The sequence below is a fragment of the Camelina sativa genome, chromosome 7 (assembly GCF_030686135.1).
Source record: "Camelina sativa cultivar CO46 ecotype springtype chromosome 7, ASM3068613v1".
Lineage (NCBI taxonomy): Eukaryota > Viridiplantae > Streptophyta > Magnoliopsida > Brassicales > Brassicaceae > Camelina > Camelina sativa.
This window is the reverse complement of record NC_141886.1, coordinates 13,738,176-13,758,438: the sequence shown is the minus strand read 5'-3', so window position 1 is coordinate 13,758,438 and position 20,263 is coordinate 13,738,176.

The window sequence follows — 20,263 nt, the reverse complement described above, 5'->3', positions numbered from 1 at the left end:
TAATTATAAGAGTTCGGGTTTAATTTGGAGTGTTTAGACAACACTTATACCTATTTTGTTCCAAAATAGGCTTAAAATGAGAAAACAGGCTAAAACCGAGAAAACATTAATTCGAAGCAGTAAACAGCTTTTTTTGTGTTTCTAGTGTCAAAATGTGTGACAATCCAATGCATTTAACTAATTGTAAGAGTTCGGGAGGAATTTGGAGTGTTTAGACAACAATTATACCCATTTTGTCCCAAAAGAGGCTAAAACCAAGAAAACATTGATTTAAAGCAGTAAACAGCTATATTACTCTTTCTAGGGTGAAAATGTGCAACAATCTAATGCGTTTGACTAATTATAAGAGTTCGGGTTTAAATTGGAGTGTTTAGACAACACTTATACCTATTTTGTTCCAAATAGGCTTAAAACGAGAAAACAGGCTAAAACCGAGAAAACATTAATTCGAAGCAGTAAACAGCTTTGTTTGGGTTTCTAGTGTCAAAATGTGTGACAATCCAATGCATTTAACTAATTGGAGTTTGGGAGGAATTTGGAGTGTTTAGACAACAATTATACCCATTTTGTCCCAAAACAGGCTAAAACCGAGAAAACATTGATTTAAAGCAGTAAACAGCTATGTTACTCTTTCTAGGGTGAAAATATGCAACAATCTAATGCGTTTGACTAATTATAAGAGTTCGGGTTTAATTTGGAGTGTTTAGACAACACTTATACCTATTTTGTTCCAAAATAGGCTTAAAATGAGAAAACAGGCTAAAACCAAGAAAACATTGATTAAAATCAGTAAACAGCTTTGTTTGTGTTTCTGGGGTCAACATGTGTGACAATCAAATGCGTTTGACTAATTGTAAGAGTTCGGGATGAATTTGGAGATTTTAGACAACAATTATACCCATTTTGTCCCGAAACAGGCTAAAACCGAGAAAACATTAATTCGAAGAAATAAACAGCTTTGTTACTGTTCCTAGGGTCAAAATATGTAATAATCCAATCATTTGACTAATTGTAAGAGCTCGGGATGAATTTGGAGTGTTTAGACAACAATTATACCTATTTTGTCCCAAAACAGGCTAAAACCGAGAAGACATTGATTTAAAGCAGTAAACAGCTATGTTACTCTTTCTAGGGTGAAAATATGCAGCAATCTAATGCGTTTGACTAATTATAAGAGTTCGGGTTTAAATTGGAGTGTTTAGACAACACTTATACCTGTTTTGTTCCAAAATAGGGTTAAAACGAGAAAACAGGCTAAAACCAAGAAAACATTAATTCGAAGCAGAAAACAGCTTTGTTTGTGTTTCTAGTGTCAAAATGTGTGACAATCCAATGCATTTAACTAATTGTAAGAGTTTGGGAGGAATTTGGAGTGTTTAGACAACAATTATACCCATTTTGTCCCAAAACAGGCTAAAACCGAGAAAACATTGATTTAAAGCAGTAAACAGCTATGTTACTCTTTCTAGGGTGAAAATATGTAACAATCTAATGCGTTTGACTAATTATAAGAGTCCGGGTTTAATTTGGAGTGTTTAGACAACAATTATACCTATTCTGTTCCAAAATAGGCTTAAAATGAGAAAACAGGCTAAAACCGCGAAAATATTTATTAAAATCAGTAAACAGCTTTATTTGTGTTTCTGGGGTCAACATGTGTGACAATCAAATGCTTTGACTAATTGTAAGAGTTCGGGATGAATTTGGAGTGTTTAAACAGCAATTATACCCATTTTGTCCCGAAACAGGCTAAACCCGAGAAAACATTGATTTAAAGCAGTAAACAGCTATGTTACTGTTCCTAGGGTCAAAATGTATAATAATCCAGTGCATTTGACTAATTGTAAGAGCTCGGGATGAATTTGGAGTGTTTAGACAACACTTATACCCATTTTGTCCTGAAACAGGCTAAACCCGAGAAAACATTGATTTAAAGCAGTAAACAGCTATGTTACTCTTTCTAGGGTCAAAATATGTAACAATCCAATGCATTTAACTAATTGTAAGAGTTCGGGAGGAATTTTGAGTGTTTAGACAACAATTATACCCATTTTGTCCCAAAACAGGCTTAAAACAAGAAAACATGCTAAAACCGAGAAAACATTAATTCGAAGAAATAAACAGCTTTGTTACTGTTCCTAGGGTCAAGATATGTAATAATCCAATGCATTTGACTAATTGTAAGAGCTCGGGAGGAATTTAGAGTGTTTAGACAATAATTATACCCATTTTGTCCCAAAACAGGCTAAAACCGAGAAAACATTGATTTAAAGCAGTAAACAGCTATGTTACTCTTTCTAGGGTGAAAATATGTAAGAATCTAATGCGTTTAACTAATTATAATAGTTCGGGTTTAATTTGGAGTGTTTAGACAACACTTATACCTATTTTGTTCCAAAATAGACTTAAAACGAGAAAACAGGCTAAAACCGAGAAAACGTTAATTCGAAGCAGTGAACAGCTTTGTTTGTGTTTTAAGTGTCAAAATGTGTGATAACCAAATGCATTTGCCTAATTGTAAGAGTTCGGGACGAATTTGGAGTGTTTAGACAACAATTATAACCATTTTGTCCCAAAACAGGCTTAAAACAAGAAAACAGGCTAAAACCGAGAAAACATTAATTCAAAGAAATAAACAGCTTTGTTACTGTTCCTAGGGTCAAAATATGTAATAATCCAATCATTTGACTAATTGTAAGAGCTCGGGATGAATTTGGAGTGTTTAGACAACAATTATACCCATTTTGTCCCAAAACCGGCTAAAACCGAGAAAACATTGATTTAAAGCAGTAAACAGCTATGTTACTCTTTCTAGGGTGAAAATATGCAACAATCAAATGCGTTTGACTAATTTTAAGAGTTCGGGTTTAATTTGGAGTGTTTAGAAAACACTTATACCTATTTTGTTCCAAAATAGGCTTAAAATGAGAAAACAGGCTAAAACCGAGAAAACATTAATTCGAAGCAGTAAACAGTTTTGTTTGTGTTTCTAGTGTCAAAATGTGTGACAATCCAATGCATTTAACTAATTGGAAGAGTTCGGGAGGAATTTGGAGTGTTTAGACAACAATTGTACCCATTTTGTCCCAAAACAGGCTAAAACCGAGAAAACATTGATTTAAAGCAGTAAACAGCTATGTTACTCTTTCTAGGGTCAAAATATGTAGCAATCCAATGCATTTAACTAATTGTAAGAGTTCGGGAGGAATTTTGAGTGTTTAGACAACAATTATATCCATTTTGTCCCGAAACAGGCTTAAAACAAGAAAACAGGCTAAAACCGAGAAAACATTAATTCAAAGAAATAAACAGCTTTGTTACTGTTCCTAGGGTCAAAATATATAATAATCAAATGCATTTGACTAATTGTAAGAGCTCGGGAGGAATTTAGAGTGTTTAGACAATAATTATACCCATTTTGTCCCAAAACAGGCTAAAACCGAGAAAACATTGATTTAAAGCAGTTAACAGCTATGTTACTCTTTCTAGGGTGAAAATAAGTAACAATCTAATGCATTTGACTAAATTATAAGAGTTCGGGTTTAATTTGGACTGTTTAGACAACACTTATACCTATTTTGTTCCAAAATAGATTTAAAACGAGAAAACAGGCTAAAACCGAGAAAATGTTAATTCGAAGCAGTAAACAGCTTTGTTTGTGTTTTAAGTGTCAAAATGTGTGATAACCCAATGCATTTGACTAATTGTAAGAGTTCGGGAGGAATTTGGAGTGTTTAGACAACAATTATACCCATTTTGTCCCACAACAGGCTTAAAACAAGAAAACAGGCAAAAACAGAGAAAACATTAATTCGAAGAAATAAACAGCTTTGTTACTGTTCCTAGGGTCAACATATGTAATAATCCAATCATTTGACTAATTGTAAGAGCTCGGGATGAATTTGGAGTGTTTAGACAACAATTATACCCATTTTGTCCCAAAACCGGCTAAAACCGAGAAAACATTGATTTAAAGTAGTAAACAGCTATGTTACTCTTTCTAGGGTGAAAATATGCAACAATCTAATGCGTTTGACTAATTATAAGAGTTCGGGTTTAATTTGGAGTGTTTAGACAACACTTATACCTATTTTGTTCCAAAATAGGCTTAAAATGAGAAAACAGGCTAAAACCGAGAAAACATTAATTCGAAGCAGTAAACAGCTTTGTTTGTGTTTCTAGTGTCAAAATGTGTGACAATCCAATGCATTTAACTAATTGTAAGAGTTCGGGAGGAATTTGGAGTGTTTAGACAATAATTGTACCCATTTTGTCCCAAAACAGGCTAAAACCGAGAAAACATTGATTTAAAGCAGTAAACAGCTATGTTACTCTTTCTAGGGTCAAAATATGTAACAATCCAATGCATTCAACTAATTGTAAGAGTTCGCGAGGAATTTTGAGTGTTTAGACAACAATTATACCCATTTTGTCCCAAAACAGGCTTAAAACAAGAAAACAGGCTAAAACCGAGAAAACATTAATTCGAAGAAATAAACAGCTTTGTTACTGTTCCTAGGGTCAAAATATGTAATAATCCAATGCATTTGACTAATTGTAAGAGCTCGGGAGGAATTTAGAGTGTTTAGACAATAATTATACCCATTTTGTCCCAAAACAGGCTAAAACCAAGAAAACATCGATTTAAAGCAGTAAACAGCTATGTTACTCTTTCTAGGGTGAAAATATGTAACAATCTAATGCGTTTGACTAAATTCTAAGAGTTCGGGTTTAATTTGGAGTGTTTAGACAACACTTATACCTATTCTGTTCCAAAATAGGCTTAAAACGAGAAAACAGGCTAAAACCGCGAAAACATTGATTAAAATCAGTAAATAGCTTTGTTTGTGTTTCTGGGGTCAACATGTGTGACAATCAAATGCGTTTGACTAATTGTAAGAGTTCGGGATGAATTTGGAGATTTTAGACAACAATTATACCCATTTTGTCCCGAAACAGGCTAAAACCGAGAAAACATTAATTCGAAGAAATAAACAGCTTTGTTACTGTTCCTAGGGTCAAAATATGTAATAATCCAATCATTTGACTAATTGTATGAGCTCGGGATGAATTTGGAGTGTTTAGACAACACTTATACCCATTTTGTCCCGAAACAGGCTAAACCCGAGAAGACATTGATTTAAAGCAGTAAACAGCTATGTTACTCTTTCTAGGGTGAAAATATGTAACAATCCAATGCATTTAACTAATTGTAAGAGTTCGGGAGGAATTTTGAGTGTTTAGACAACAATTATACCCATTTTGTCCCAAAACAGGCTTAAAACAAGAAAACATGCTAAAACCGAGAAAACATTAATTCGAAGAAATAAACAGCTTTGTTACTGTTCCTAGGGTCAAGATATGTAATAATCCAATGCATTTGACTAATTGTAAGAGCTCGGGAGGAATTTAGAGTGTTTAGACAATAATTATACCCATTTTGTCCCAAAACAGGCTAAAACCGAGAAAACATTGATTTAAAGCAGTAAACAGCTATGTTACTCTTTCTAGGGTGAAAATATGTAACAATCTAATGCGTTTAACTAATTATAATAGTTCGGGTTTAATTTGGAGTGTTTAGACAACACTTATACCTATTTTGTTCCAAAATAGACTTAAAACGAGAAAACAGGGTAAAACCGAGAAAACGTTAATTCGAAGCAGTGAACAGCTTTGTTTGTGTTTTAAGTGTCAAAATGTGTGAGAACCAAATGCATTTGACTAATTGTAAGAGTTTGGGAGGAATTTGGAGTGTTTAGACAACAATTATAACCATTTTGTCCCAAAACAGGCTTAAAACAAGAAAACAGGCTAAAACCGAGAAAACATTAATTCGAAGAAATAAACAGCTTTGTTACTGTTCCTAGGGTCAAAATATGTAATAATCCAATCATTTGACTAATTCTAAGAGCTCGGGATGAATTTGGAGCGTTTAGACAACAATTATACCCATTTTGTCCCAAAACCGGCTAAAACCGAGAAAACATTGATTTAAAGCAGTAAACAGCTATGTTACTCTTTCTAGGGTGAAAATATGCAACAATCTAATGCGTTTGACTAATTTTAAGAGTTCGGGTTTAATTTGGAGTGTTTAGACAACACTTATACCTATTTTGTTCCAAAATAGGCTTAAAATGAGAAAACAGGCTAAAACCGAGAAAACATTAATTCGAAGCAGTAAACAGTTTTGTTTGTGTTTCTAGTGTCAAAATGTGTGACAATCCAATGCATTTAACTAATTGTAAGAGTTCGGGAGGAATTTGGAGTGTTTAGACAACAATTGTACCCATTTTGTCCCAAAACAGGCTAAAACCGAGAAATCATTGATTTAAAGCAGTAAACAGCTATGTTACTCTTTCTAGGGTCAAAATATGTAACAATCCAATGCATTCAACTAATTGTAAGAGTTCGCGAGGAATTTTGAGTGTTTAGACAACAATTATACCCATTTTGTCCCAAAACAGGCTTAAAACAAGAAAACAGGCTAAAACCGAGAAAACATTAATTCGAAGAAATAAACAGCTTTGTTACTGTTCCTAGGGTCAAAATATGTAATAATCCAATGCATTTGACTAATTGTAAGAGCTCGGGAGGAATTTAGAGTGTTTAGACAATAATTATACCCATTTTGTCCCAAAACAGGCTAAAACCAAGAAAACATCGATTTAAAGCAGTAAACAGCTATGTTACTCTTTCTAGGGTGAAAATATGTAACAATCTAATGCGTTTGACTAAATTCTAAGAGTTCGGGTTTAATTTGGAGTGTTTAGACAACACTTATACCTATTCTGTTCCAAAATAGGCTTAAAACGAGAAAACAGGCTAAAACCGCGAAAACATTGATTAAAATCAGTAAACAGCTTTGTTTGTGTTTCTGGGGTCAACATGTGTGACAATCAAATGCGTTTGACTAATTGTAAGAGTTCGGGATGAATTTGGAGATTTTAGACAACAATTATACCCATTTTGTCCCGAAACAGGCTAAAACCGAGAAAACATTAATTCGAAGAAATAAACAGCTTTGTTACTGTTCCTAGGGTCAAAATATGTAATAATCCAATCATTTGACTAATTGTATGAGCTCGGGATGAATTTGGAGTGTTTAGACAACACTTATACCCATTTTGTCCCGAAACAGGCTAAACCCGAGAAGACATTGATTTAAAGCAGTAAACAGCTATGTTACTCTTTCTAGGGTGAAAATATGTAACAATCCAATGCATTTAACTAATTGTAAGAGTTCGGGAGGAATTTTGAGTGTTTAGACAACAATTATACCCATTTTGTCCCAAAACAGGCTTAAAACAAGAAAACATGCTAAAACCGAGAAAACATTAATTCGAAGAAATAAACAGCTTTGTTACTGTTCCTAGGGTCAAGATATGTAATAATCCAATGCATTTGACTAATTGTAAGAGCTCGGGAGGAATTTAGAGTGTTTAGACAATAATTATACCCATTTTGTCCCAAAACAGGCTAAAACCAAGAAAACATTGATTTAAAGCAGTAAACAGCTATGTTACTCTTTCTAGGGTGAAAATATGTAACAATCTAATGCGTTTAACTAATTATAATAGTTCGGGTTTAATTTGGAGTGTTTAGACAACACTTATACCTATTTTGTTCCAAAATAGACTTAAAACGAGAAAACAGGGTAAAACCGAGAAAACGTTAATTCGAAGCAGTGAACAGCTTTGTTTGTGTTTTAAGTGTCAAAATGTGTGAGAACCAAATGCATTTGACTAATTGTAAGAGTTTGGGAGGAATTTGGAGTGTTTAGACAACAATTATAACCATTTTGTCCCAAAACAGGCTTAAAACAAGAAAACAGGCTAAAACCGAGAAAACATTAATTCGAAGAAATAAACAGCTTTGTTACTGTTCCTAGGGTCAAAATATGTAATAATCCAATCATTTGACTAATTGTAAGAGCTCGGGATGAATTTGGAGTGTTTAGACAACAATTATACCCATTTTGTCCCAAAACCGGCTAAAACCGAGAAAACATTGATTTAAAGCAGTAAACAGCTATGTTACTCTTTCTAGGGTGAAAATATGCAACAATCTAATGCGTTTGACTAATTTTAAGAGTTCGGGTTTAATTTGGAGTGTTTAGACAACACTTATACCTATTTTGTTCCAAAATAGGCTTAAAATGAGAAAACAGGCTAAAACCGAGAAAACATTAATTCGAAGCAGTAAACAGTTTTGTTTGTGTTTCTAGTGTCAAAATGTGTGACAATCCAATGCATTTAACTAATTGTAAGAGTTCGGGAGGAATTTGGAGTGTTTAGACAACAATTGTACCCATTTTGTCCCAAAACAGGCTAAAACCGAGAAATCATTGATTTAAAGCAGTAAACAGCTATGTTACTCTTTCTAGGGTCAAAATATGTAACAATCCAATGCATTTAACTAATTGTAAGAGTTCGGAAGGAATTTTGAGTGTTTAGACAACAATTATATCCATTTTGTCCCGAAACAGGCTTAAAACAAGAAAACAGGCTAAAACCGAGAAAACATTAATTCGAAGAAATAAACAGCTTTGTTACTGTTCCTAGGGTCAAAATATGTAATAATCAAATGCATTTGACTAATTGTAAGAGCTCGGGAGGAATTTAGAGTGTTTAGACAATAATTATACCCATTTTGTCCCAAAACAGGCTAAAACCGAGAAAACATTGATTTAAAGCAGTAAACAGCTATGTTACTCTTTCTAGGGTGAAAATATGTAACAATCTAATGCGTTTAACTAATTATAATAGTTCGGGTTTAATTTGGAGTGTTTAGACAACACTTATACCTATTTTGTTCCAAAATAGACTTAAAACGAGAAAACAGGGTAAAACCGAGAAAACGTTAATTCGAAGCAGTGAACAGCTTTGTTTGTGTTTTAAGTGTCAAAATGTGTGAGAACCAAATGCATTTGACTAATTGTAAGAGTTTGGGAGGAATTTGGAGTGTTTAGACAACAATTATAACCATTTTGTCCCAAAACAGGCTTAAAACAAGAAAACAGGCTAAAACCGAGAAAACATTAATTCGAAGAAATAAACAGCTTTGTTACTGTTCCTAGGGTCAAAATATGTAATAATCCAATCATTTGACTAATTGTAAGAGCTCGGGATGAATTTGGAGTGTTTAGACAACAATTATACCCATTTTGTCCCAAAACCGGCTAAAACCGAGAAAACATTGATTTAAAGCAGTAAACAGCTATGTTACTCTTTCTAGGGTGAAAATATGCAACAATCTAATGCGTTTGACTAATTTTAAGAGTTCGGGTTTAATTTGGAGTGTTTAGACAACACTTATACCTATTTTGTTCCAAAATAGGCTTAAAATGAGAAAACAGGCTAAAACCGAGAAAACATTAATTCGAAGCAGTAAACAGTTTTGTTTGTGTTTCTAGTGTCAAAATGTGTGACAATCCAATGCATTTAACTAATTGTAAGAGTTCGGGAGGAATTTGGAGTGTTTAGACAATAATTGTACCCATTTTGTCCCAAAACAGGCTAAAACCGAGAAAACATTGATTTAAAGCAGTAAACAGCTATGTTACTCTTTCTAGGGTCAAAATATGTAACAATCCAATGCATTCAACTAATTATAAGAGTTCGCGAGGAATTTTGAGTGTTTAGACAACAATTATATCCATTTTGTCCCGAAACAGGCTTAAAACAAGAAAACAGGCTAAAACCGAGAAAACATTAATTCGAAGAAATAAACAGCTTTGTTACTGTTCCTAGGGTCAAAATATGTTATAATCCAATGCATTTGACTAATTGTAAGAGCTCGGGAGGAATTTAGAGTGTTTAGACAATAATTATATCCATTTTGTCCCAAAACAGGCTAAAACCGAGAAAACATTGATTTAAAGCAGTTAACAGCTATGTTACTCTTTCTAGGGTGAAAATATGTAACAATCTAATGCGTTTAACTAAATTATAAGAGTTCGGGTTTAATTTGGACTGTTTAGACAACACTTATACCTATTTTGTTCCAAAATAGACTTAAAACGAGAATACAGGCTAAAACCGAGAAAATGTTAATTCTAAGCAGTAAACAGCTTTGTTTGTGTTTTAAGTGTCAAAATGTGTGATAACCCAATGCGTTTGACTAATTGTAAGAGTTCGGGATGAATTTGGAGATTTTAGACAACAATTATACCCATTTTGTCCCGAAACAGGCTAAAACCGAGAAAACATTAATTCGAAGAAATAAACAGCTTTGTTACTGTTCCTAGGGTCAAAATATGTAATAATCCAATCATTTGACTAATTGTATGAGCTCGGGATGAATTTGGAGTGTTTAGACAACACTTATACCCATTTTGTCCCGAAACAGGCTAAACCCGAGAAGACATTGATTTAAAGCAGTAAACAGCTATGTTACTCTTTCTAGGGTGAAAATATGTAGCAATCCAATGCATTTAACTAATTGTAAGAGTTCGGGAGGAATTTTGAGTGTTTAGACAACAATTATACCCATTTTGTCCCAAAACAGGCTTAAAACAAGAAAACATGCTAAAACCGAGAAAACATTAATTCGAAGAAATAAACAGCTTTGTTACTGTTCCTAGGGTCAAGATATGTAATAATCCAATGCATTTGACTAATTGTAAGAGCTCGGGAGGAATTTAGAGTGTTTAGACATTAATTATACCCATTTTGTCCCAAAACAGGCTAAAACCGAGAAAACATTGATTTAAAGCAGTAAACAGCTATGTTACTCTTTCTAGGGTGAAAATATGTAACAATCTAATGCGTTTAACTAATTATAATAGATCGGGTTTAATTTGGAGTGTTTAGACAACACTTATACCTATTTTGTTCCAAAATAGACTTAAAACGAGAAAACAGGCTAAAACCGAGAAAACGTTAATTCAAAGCAGTAAACAGCTTTGTTTGTGTTTTAAGTGTCAAAATGTGTGATAACCAAATGCATTTGACTAATTGTAAGAGTTCGGGAGGAATTTGGAGTGTTTAGACAACAATTATACCCATTTTGTCCCAAAACAGGCTTAAAACAAGAAAACAGGCTAAAACCGAGAAAACATTAATTCGAAGAAATAAACAGCTTTAGTACTGTTCCTAGGGTCAAAATATGTAATAATCCAATGCATTTGACTAATTGTAAGAGCTCGGGAGGAATTTAGAGTGTTTAGACAATAATTATACCCATTTTGTCCCAAAACAGGCTAAAACCGAGAAAACATTGATTTAAAGCAGTAAACAGCTATGTTACTCTTTCTAGGGTGAAAATATGTAACAATCTAATGCGTTTGACTAAATTATAAGAGTTCGGGTTTAATTTTGAGTGTTTAGACAACAATTATACCTATTCTGTTCCAAAATAGGCTTAAAACGAGAAAACAGGCTAAAACCGCGAAAACATTGATTAAAATCAGTAAACAGCTTTGTTTGTGTTTCTGGGGTCAACATGTGTGACAATCAAATGCGTTTGACTAATTGTAAGAGTTCGGGATGAATTTGGAGATTTTAGACAACAATTATACCCATTTTGTCCCGAAACAGGCTAAAACCGAGAAAACATTAATTCGAAGAAATAAACAGCTTTGTTACTGTTCCTAGGGTCAAAATATGTAATAATCCAATCATTTGACTAATTGTATGAGCTCGGGATGAATTTGGAGTGTTTAGACAACACTTATACCCATTTTGTCCCGAAACAGGCTAAACCCGAGAAGACATTGATTTAAAGCAGTAAACAGCTATGTTACTCTTTCTAGGGTGAAAATATGTAGCAATCCAATGCATTTAACTAATTGTAAGAGTTCGGGAGGAATTTTGAGTGTTTAGACAACAATTATACCCATTTTGTCCCAAAACAGGCTTAAAACAAGAAAACATGCTAAAACCGAGAAAACATTAATTCGAAGAAATAAACAGCTTTGTTACTGTTCCTAGGGTCAAGATATGTAATAATCCAATGCATTTGACTAATTGTAAGAGCTCGGGAGGAATTTAGAGTGTTTAGACATTAATTATACCCATTTTGTCCCAAAACAGGCTAAAACCGAGAAAACATTGATTTAAAGCAGTAAACAGCTATGTTACTCTTTCTAGGGTGAAAATATGTAACAATCTAATGCGTTTAACTAATTATAATAGATCGGGTTTAATTTGGAGTGTTTAGACAACACTTATACCTATTTTGTTCCAAAATAGACTTAAAACGAGAAAACAGGCTAAAACCGAGAAAACGTTAATTCGAAGCAGTAAACAGCTTTGTTTGTGTTTTAAGTGTCAAAATGTGTGATAACCAAATGCATTTGACTAATTGTAAGAGTTCGGGAGGAATTTGGAGTGTTTAGACAACAATTATACCCATTTTGTCCCAAAACAGGCTTAAAACAAGAAAACAGGCTAAAACCGAGAAAACATTAATTCGAAGAAATAAACAGCTTTGTTACTGTTCCTAGGGTCAAAATATGTAATAATCCAATGCATTTGACTAATTGTAAGAGCTCGGGAGGAATTTAGAGTGTTTAGACAATAATTATACCCATTTTGTCCCAAAACAGGCTAAAACCGAGAAAACATTGATTTAAAGCAGTAAACAGCTATGTTACTCTTTCTAGGGTGAAAATATGTAACAATCTAATGCGTTTGACTAAATTATAAGAGTTCGGGTTTAATTTTGAGTGTTTAGACAACAATTATACCTATTCTGTTCCAAAATAGGCTTAAAACGAGAAAACAGGCTAAAACCGCGAAAACATTGATTAAAATCAGTAAACAGCTTTGTTTGTGTTTCTGGGGTCAACATGTGTGACAATCAAATGCGTTTGACTAATTGTAAGAGTTCGGGATGAATTTGGAGATTTTAGACAACAATTATACCCATTTTGTCCCGAAACAGGCTAAAACCGAGAAAACATTAATTCGAAGAAATAAACTGCTTTGTTACTGTTCCTAGGGTCAAAATATGTAATAATCCAATCATTTGACTAATTGTATGAGCTCGGGATGAATTTGGAGTGTTTAAACAACAATTATACCTATTTTGTCCCAAAACAGGCTAAAACCGAGAAGACATTGATTTAAAGCAGTAAACAGCTATGTTACTCTTTCTAGGGTGAAAATATGCAGCAATCTAATGCGTTTGACTAATTATAAGAGTTCGGGTTTAATTTGGAGTGTTTAGACAACACTTATACCTATTTTGTTCCAAAATAGGCTTAAAATGAGAAAACAGGCTAAAACCGAGAAAACATTAATTCGAAGCAGTAAACAGCTTTGTTTGTGTTTCTAGTGTCAAAATGTGTGACAATCCAATGCATTTAACTAATTGTAAGAGTTCGGGAGGAATTTGGAGTGTTTAGACAATAATTGTACCCATTTTGTCCCAAAACAGGCTAAAACCGAGAAAACATTGATTTAAAGCAGTAAACAGCTATGTTACTCTTTCTAGGGTCAAAATATGTAACAATCCAATGCATTCAACTAATTATAAGAGTTCGCGAGGAATTTTGAGTGTTTAGACAACAATTATACCCATTTTGTCCCAAAACAGGCTTAAAACAAGAAAACAGGCTAAAGCCGAGAAAACATTAATTCGAAGAAATAAACAGCTTTGTTACTGTTCCTAGGGTCAAAATATGTAATAATCCAATGCATTTGACTAATTGTAAGAGCTCGGGAGGAATTTAGAGTGTTTAGACAATAATTATACCCATTTTGTCCCAAAACAGGCTAAAACCAAGAAAACATTGATTTAAAGCAGTAAACAGCTATGTTACTCTTTCTAGGGTGAAAATATGTAACAATCTAATGCGTTTGACTAAATTATAAGAGTTCGGGTTTAATTTGGAGTGTTTAGACAACACTTATACCTATTCTGTTCCAAAATAGGCTTAAAACGAGAAAACAGGCTAAAACCGCGAAAACATTGATTAAAATCAGTAAACAGCTTTGTTTGTGTTTCTGGGTCAACATGTGTGACAATCAAATGCGTTTGACTAATTGTAAGAGTTCGGGATGAATTTGGACATTTTAGACAACAATTATACCCATTTTGTCCCGAAACAGGCTAAAACCGAGAAAACATTAATTCGAAGAAATAAACAGCTTTGTTACTGTTCCTAGGGTCAAAATATGTAATAATCCAATCATTTGACTAATTGTATGAGCTCGGGATGAATTTGGAGTGTTTAGACAACACTTATACCCATTTTGTCCCGAAACAGGCTAAACCCGAGAAGACATTGATTTAAAGCAGTAAACAGCTATGTTACTCTTTCTAGGGTGAAAATATGTAGCAATCCAATGCATTTAACTAATTGTAAGAGTTCGGGAGGAATTTTGAGTGTTTAGACAACAATTATACCCATTTTGTCCCAAAACAGGCTTAAAACAAGAAAACATGCTAAAACCGAGAAAACATTAATTCGAAGAAATAAACAGCTTTGTTACTGTTCCTAGGGTCAAGATATGTAATAATCCAATGCATTTGACTAATTGTAAGAGCTCGGGAGGAATTTAGAGTGTTTAGACATTAATTATACCCATTTTGTCCCAAAACAGGCTAAAACCGAGAAAACATTGATTTAAAGCAGTAAACAGCTATGTTACTCTTTCTAGGGTGAAAATATGTAACAATCTAATGCGTTTAACTAATTTAATAGATCGGGTTTAATTTGGAGTGTTTAGACAACACTTATACCTATTTTGTTCCAAAATAGACTTAAAACGAGAAAACAGGCTAAAACCGAGAAAACGTTAATTCAAAGCAGTAAACAGCTTTGTTTGTGTTTTAAGTGTCAAAATGTGTGATAACCAAATGCATTTGACTAATTGTAAGAGTTCGGGAGGAATTTGGAGTGTTTAGACAACAATTATACCCATTTTGTCCCAAAACAGGCTTAAAACAAGAAAACAGGCTAAAACCGAGAAAACATTAATTCGAAGAAATAAACAGCTTTAGTACTGTTCCTAGGGTCAAAATATGTAATAATCCAATGCATTTGACTAATTGTAAGAGCTCGGGAGGAATTTAGAGTGTTTAGACAATAATTATACCCATTTTGTCCCAAAACAGGCTAAAACCGAGAAAACATTGATTTAAAGCAGTAAACAGCTATGTTACTCTTTCTAGGGTGAAAATATGTAACAATCTAATGCGTTTGACTAAATTATAAGAGTTCGGGTTTAATTTTGAGTGTTTAGACAACAATTATACCTATTCTGTTCCAAAATAGGCTTAAAACGAGAAAACAGGCTAAAACCGCGAAAACATTGATTAAAATCAGTAAACAGCTTTGTTTGTGTTTCTGGGGTCAACATGTGTGACAATCAAATGCGTTTGACTAATTGTAAGAGTTCGGGATGAATTTGGAGATTTTAGACAACAATTATACCCATTTTGTCCCGAAACAGGCTAAAACCGAGAAAACATTAATTCGAAGAAATAAACTGCTTTGTTACTGTTCCTAGGGTCAAAATATGTAATAATCCAATCATTTGACTAATTGTATGAGCTCGGGATGAATTTGGAGTGTTTAGACAACAATTATACCTATTTTGTCCCAAAACAGGCTAAAACCGAGAAGACATTGATTTAAAGCAGTAAACAGCTATGTTACTCTTTCTAGGGTGAAAATATGCAGCAATCTAATGCGTTTGACTAATTATAAGAGTTCGGGTTTAAATTGGAGTGTTTAGACAACACTTATACTTGTTTTGTTCCAAAATAGGGTTAAAACGAGAAAACAGGCTAAAACCGAGAAAACATTAATTCGAAGCAGAAAACAGCTTTGTTTGTGTTTCTAGTGTCAAAATGTGTGACAATCCAATGCATTTAACTAATTGTAAGAGTTGGGAGGAATTTGGAGTGTTTAGACAACAATTATACCCATTTTGTCCCAAAACAGGCTAAAACCGAGAAAACATTGATTTAAAGCAGTAAACAGCTATGTTACTCTTTCTAGGGTGAAAATATGTAACAATCTAATGCGTTTAACTAATTTAATAGATCGGGTTTAATTTGGAGTGTTTAGACAACACTTATACCTATTTTGTTCCAAAATAGACTTAAAACGAGAAAACAGGCTAAAACCGAGAAAACGTTAATTCAAAGCAGTAAACAGCTTTGTTTGTGTTTTAAGTGTCAAAATGTGTGATAACCAAATGCATTTGACTAATTGTAAGAGTTCGGGAGGAATTTGGAGTGTTTAGACAACAATTATACCCATTTTGTCCCAAAACAGGCTTAAAACAAGAAAACAGGCTAAAACCGAGAAAACATTAATTCGAAGAAATAAACAGCTTTAGTACTGTTCCTAGGGTCAAAATATGTAATAATCCAATGCATTTGACTAATTGTAAGAGCTCGGGAGGAATTTAGAGTGTTTAGACAATAATTATACCCATTTTGTCCCAAAACAGGCTAAAACCGAGAAAACATTGATTTAAAGCAGTAAACAGCTATGTTACTCTTTCTAGGGTGAAAATATGTAACAATCTAATGCGTTTGACTAAATTATAAGAGTTCGGGTTTAATTTTGAGTGTTTAGACAACAATTATACCTATTCTGTTCCAAAATAGGCTTAAAACGAGAAAACAGGCTAAAACCGCGAAAACATTGATTAAAATCAGTAAACAGCTTTGTTTGTGTTTCTGGGGTCAACATGTGTGACAATCAAATGCGTTTGACTAATTGTAAGAGTTCGGGATGAATTTGGAGATTTTAGACAACAATTATACCCATTTTGTCCCGAAACAGGCTAAAACCGAGAAAACATTAATTCGAAGAAATAAACTGCTTTGTTACTGTTCCTAGGGTCAAAATATGTAATAATCCAATCATTTGACTAATTGTATGAGCTCGGGATGAATTTGGAGTGTTTAGACAACAATTATACCTATTTTGTCCCAAAACAGGCTAAAACCGAGAAGACATTGATTTAAAGCAGTAAACAGCTATGTTACTCTTTCTAGGGTGAAAATATGCAGCAATCTAATGCGTTTGACTAATTATAAGAGTTCGGGTTTAAATTGGAGTGTTTAGACAACACTTATACTTGTTTTGTTCCAAAATAGGGTTAAAACGAGAAAACAGGCTAAAACCGAGAAAACATTAATTCGAAGCAGAAAACAGCTTTGTTTGTGTTTCTAGTGTCAAAATGTGTGACAATCCAATGCATTTAACTAATTGTAAGAGTTCGGGAGGAATTTTGAGTGTTTAGACAACAATTATACCCATTTTGTCCCAAAACAGGCTTAAAACAAGAAAACATGCTAAAACCGAGAAAACATTAATTCGAAGAAATAAACAGCTTTGTTACTGTTCCTAGGGTCAAGATATGTAATAATCCAATGCATTTGACTAATTGTAAGAGCTCGGGAGGAATTTAGAGTGTTTAGACATTAATTATACCCATTTTGTCCCAAAACAGGCTAAAACCGAGAAAACATTGATTTAAAGCAGTAAACAGCTATGTTACTCTTTCTAGGGTGAAAATATGTAACAATCTAATGCGTTTAACTAATTATAATAGATCGGGTTTAATTTGGAGTGTTTAGACAACACTTATACCTATTTTGTTCCAAAATAGACTTAAAACGAGAAAACAGGCTAAAACCGAGAAAACGTTAATTCGAAGCAGTAAACAGCTTTGTTTGTGTTTTAAGTGTCAAAATGTGTGATAACCAAATGCATTTGACTAATTGTAAGAGTTCGGGAGGAATTTGGAGTGTTTAGACAACAATTATACCCATTTTGTCCCAAAACAGGCTTAAAACAAGAAAACAGGCTAAAACCGAGAAAACATTAATTCGAAGAAATAAACAGCTTTAGTACTGTTCCTAGGGTCAAAATATGTAATAATCCAATGCATTTGACTAATTGTAAGAGCTCGGGAGGAATTTAGAGTGTTTAGACAATAATTATACCCATTTTGTCCCAAAACAGGCTAAAACCGAGAAAACATTGATTTAAAGCAGTAAACAGCTATGTTACTCTTTCTAGGGTGAAAATATGTAACAATCTAATGCGTTTGACTAAATTATAAGAGTTCGGGTTTAATTTTGAGTGTTTAGACAACAATTATACCTATTCTGTTCCAAAATAGGCTTAAAACGAGAAAACAGGCTAAAACCGCGAAAACATTGATTAAAATCAGTAAACAGCTTTGTTTGTGTTTCTGGGGTCAACATGTGTGACAATCAAATGCATTTGACTAATTGTAAGAGTTCGGGATGAATTTGGAGATTTTAGACAACAATTATACCCATTTTGTCCCGAAACAGGCTAAAACCGAGAAAACATTAATTCGAAGAAATAAACAGCTTTGTTACTGTTCCTAGGGTCAAAATATGTAATAATCCAATCATTTGACTAATTGTATGAGCTCGGGATGAATTTGGAGTGTTTAGACAACACTTATACCCATTTTGTCCCGAAACAGGCTAAACCCGAGAAGACATTGATTTAAAGCAGTAAACAGCTATGTTACTCTTTCTAGGGTGAAAATATGTAGCAATCCAATGCATTTAACTAATTGTAAGAGTTCGGGAGGAATTTTGAGTGTTTAGACAACAATTATACCCATTTTGTCCCAAAACAGGCTTAAAACAAGAAAACATGCTAAAACCGAGAAAACATTAATTCGAAGAAATAAACAGCTTTGTTACTGTTCCTAGGGTCAAGATATGTAATAATCCAATGCATTTGACTAATTGTAAGAGCTCGGGAGGAATTTAGAGTGTTTAGACATTAATTATACCCATTTTGTCCCAAAACAGGCTAAAACCGAGAAAACATTGATTTAAAGCAGTAAACAGCTATGTTACTCTTTCTAGGGTGAAAATATGTAACAATCTAATGCGTTTAACTAATTATAATAGATCGGGTTTAATTTGGAGTGTTTAGACAACACTTATACCTATTTTGTTCCAAAATAGACTTAAAACGAGAAAACAGGCTAAAACCGAGAAAACGTTAATTCGAAGCAGTAAACAGCTTTGTTTGTGTTTTAAGTGTCAAAATGTGTGATAACCAAATGCATTTGACTAATTGTAAGAGTTCGGGAGGAATTTGGAGTGTTTAGACAACAATTATACCCATTTTGTCCCAAAACAGGCTTAAAACAAGAAAACAGGCTAAAACCGAGAAAACATTAATTCGAAGAAATAAACAGCTTTGTTACTGTTCCTAGGGTCAAAATATGTAATAATCCAATGCATTTGACTAATTGTAAGAGCTCGGGAGGAATTTAGAGTGTTTAGACAATAATTATACCCATTTTGTCCCAAAACAGGCTAAAACCGAGAAAACATTGATTTAAAGCAGTAAACAGCTATGTTACTCTTTCTAGGGTGAAAATATGTAACAATCTAATGCGTTTGACTAAATTATAAGAGTTCGGGTTTAATTTTGAGTGTTTAGACAACAATTATACCTATTCTGTTCCAAAATAGGCTTAAAACGAGAAAACAGGCTAAAACCGCGAAAACATTGATTAAAATCAGTAAACAGCTTTGTTTGTGTTTCTGGGGTCAACATGTGTGACAATCAAATGCGTTTGACTAATTGTAAGAGTTCGGGATGAATTTGGAGATTTTAGACAACAATTATACCCATTTTGTCCCGAAACAGGCTAAAACCGAGAAAACATTAATTCGAAGAAATAAACAGCTTTGTTACTGTTCCTAGGGTCAAAATATGTAATAATCCAATCATTTGACTAATTGTATGAGCTCGGGATGAATTTGGAGTGTTTAGACAACACTTATACCCATTTTGTCCCGAAACAGGCTAAACCCGAGAAGACATTGATTTAAAGCAGTAAACAGCTATGTTACTCTTTCTAGGGTGAAAATATGTAGCAATCCAATGCATTTAACTAATTGTAAGAGTTCGGGAGGAATTTTGAGTGTTTAGACAACAATTATACCCATTTTGTCCCAAAACAGGCTTAAAACAAGAAAACATGCTAAAACCGAGAAAACATTAATTCGAAGAAATAAACAGCTTTGTTACTGTTCCTAGGGTCAAGATATGTAATAATCCAATGCATTTGACTAATTGTAAGAGCTCGGGAGGAATTTAGAGTGTTTAGACATTAATTATACCCATTTTGTCCCAAAACAGGCTAAAACCGAGAAAACATTGATTTAAAGCAGTAAACAGCTATGTTACTCTTTCTAGGGTGAAAATATGTAACAATCTAATGCGTTTAACTAATTATAATAGATCGGGTTTAATTTGGAGTGTTTAGACAACACTTATACCTATTTT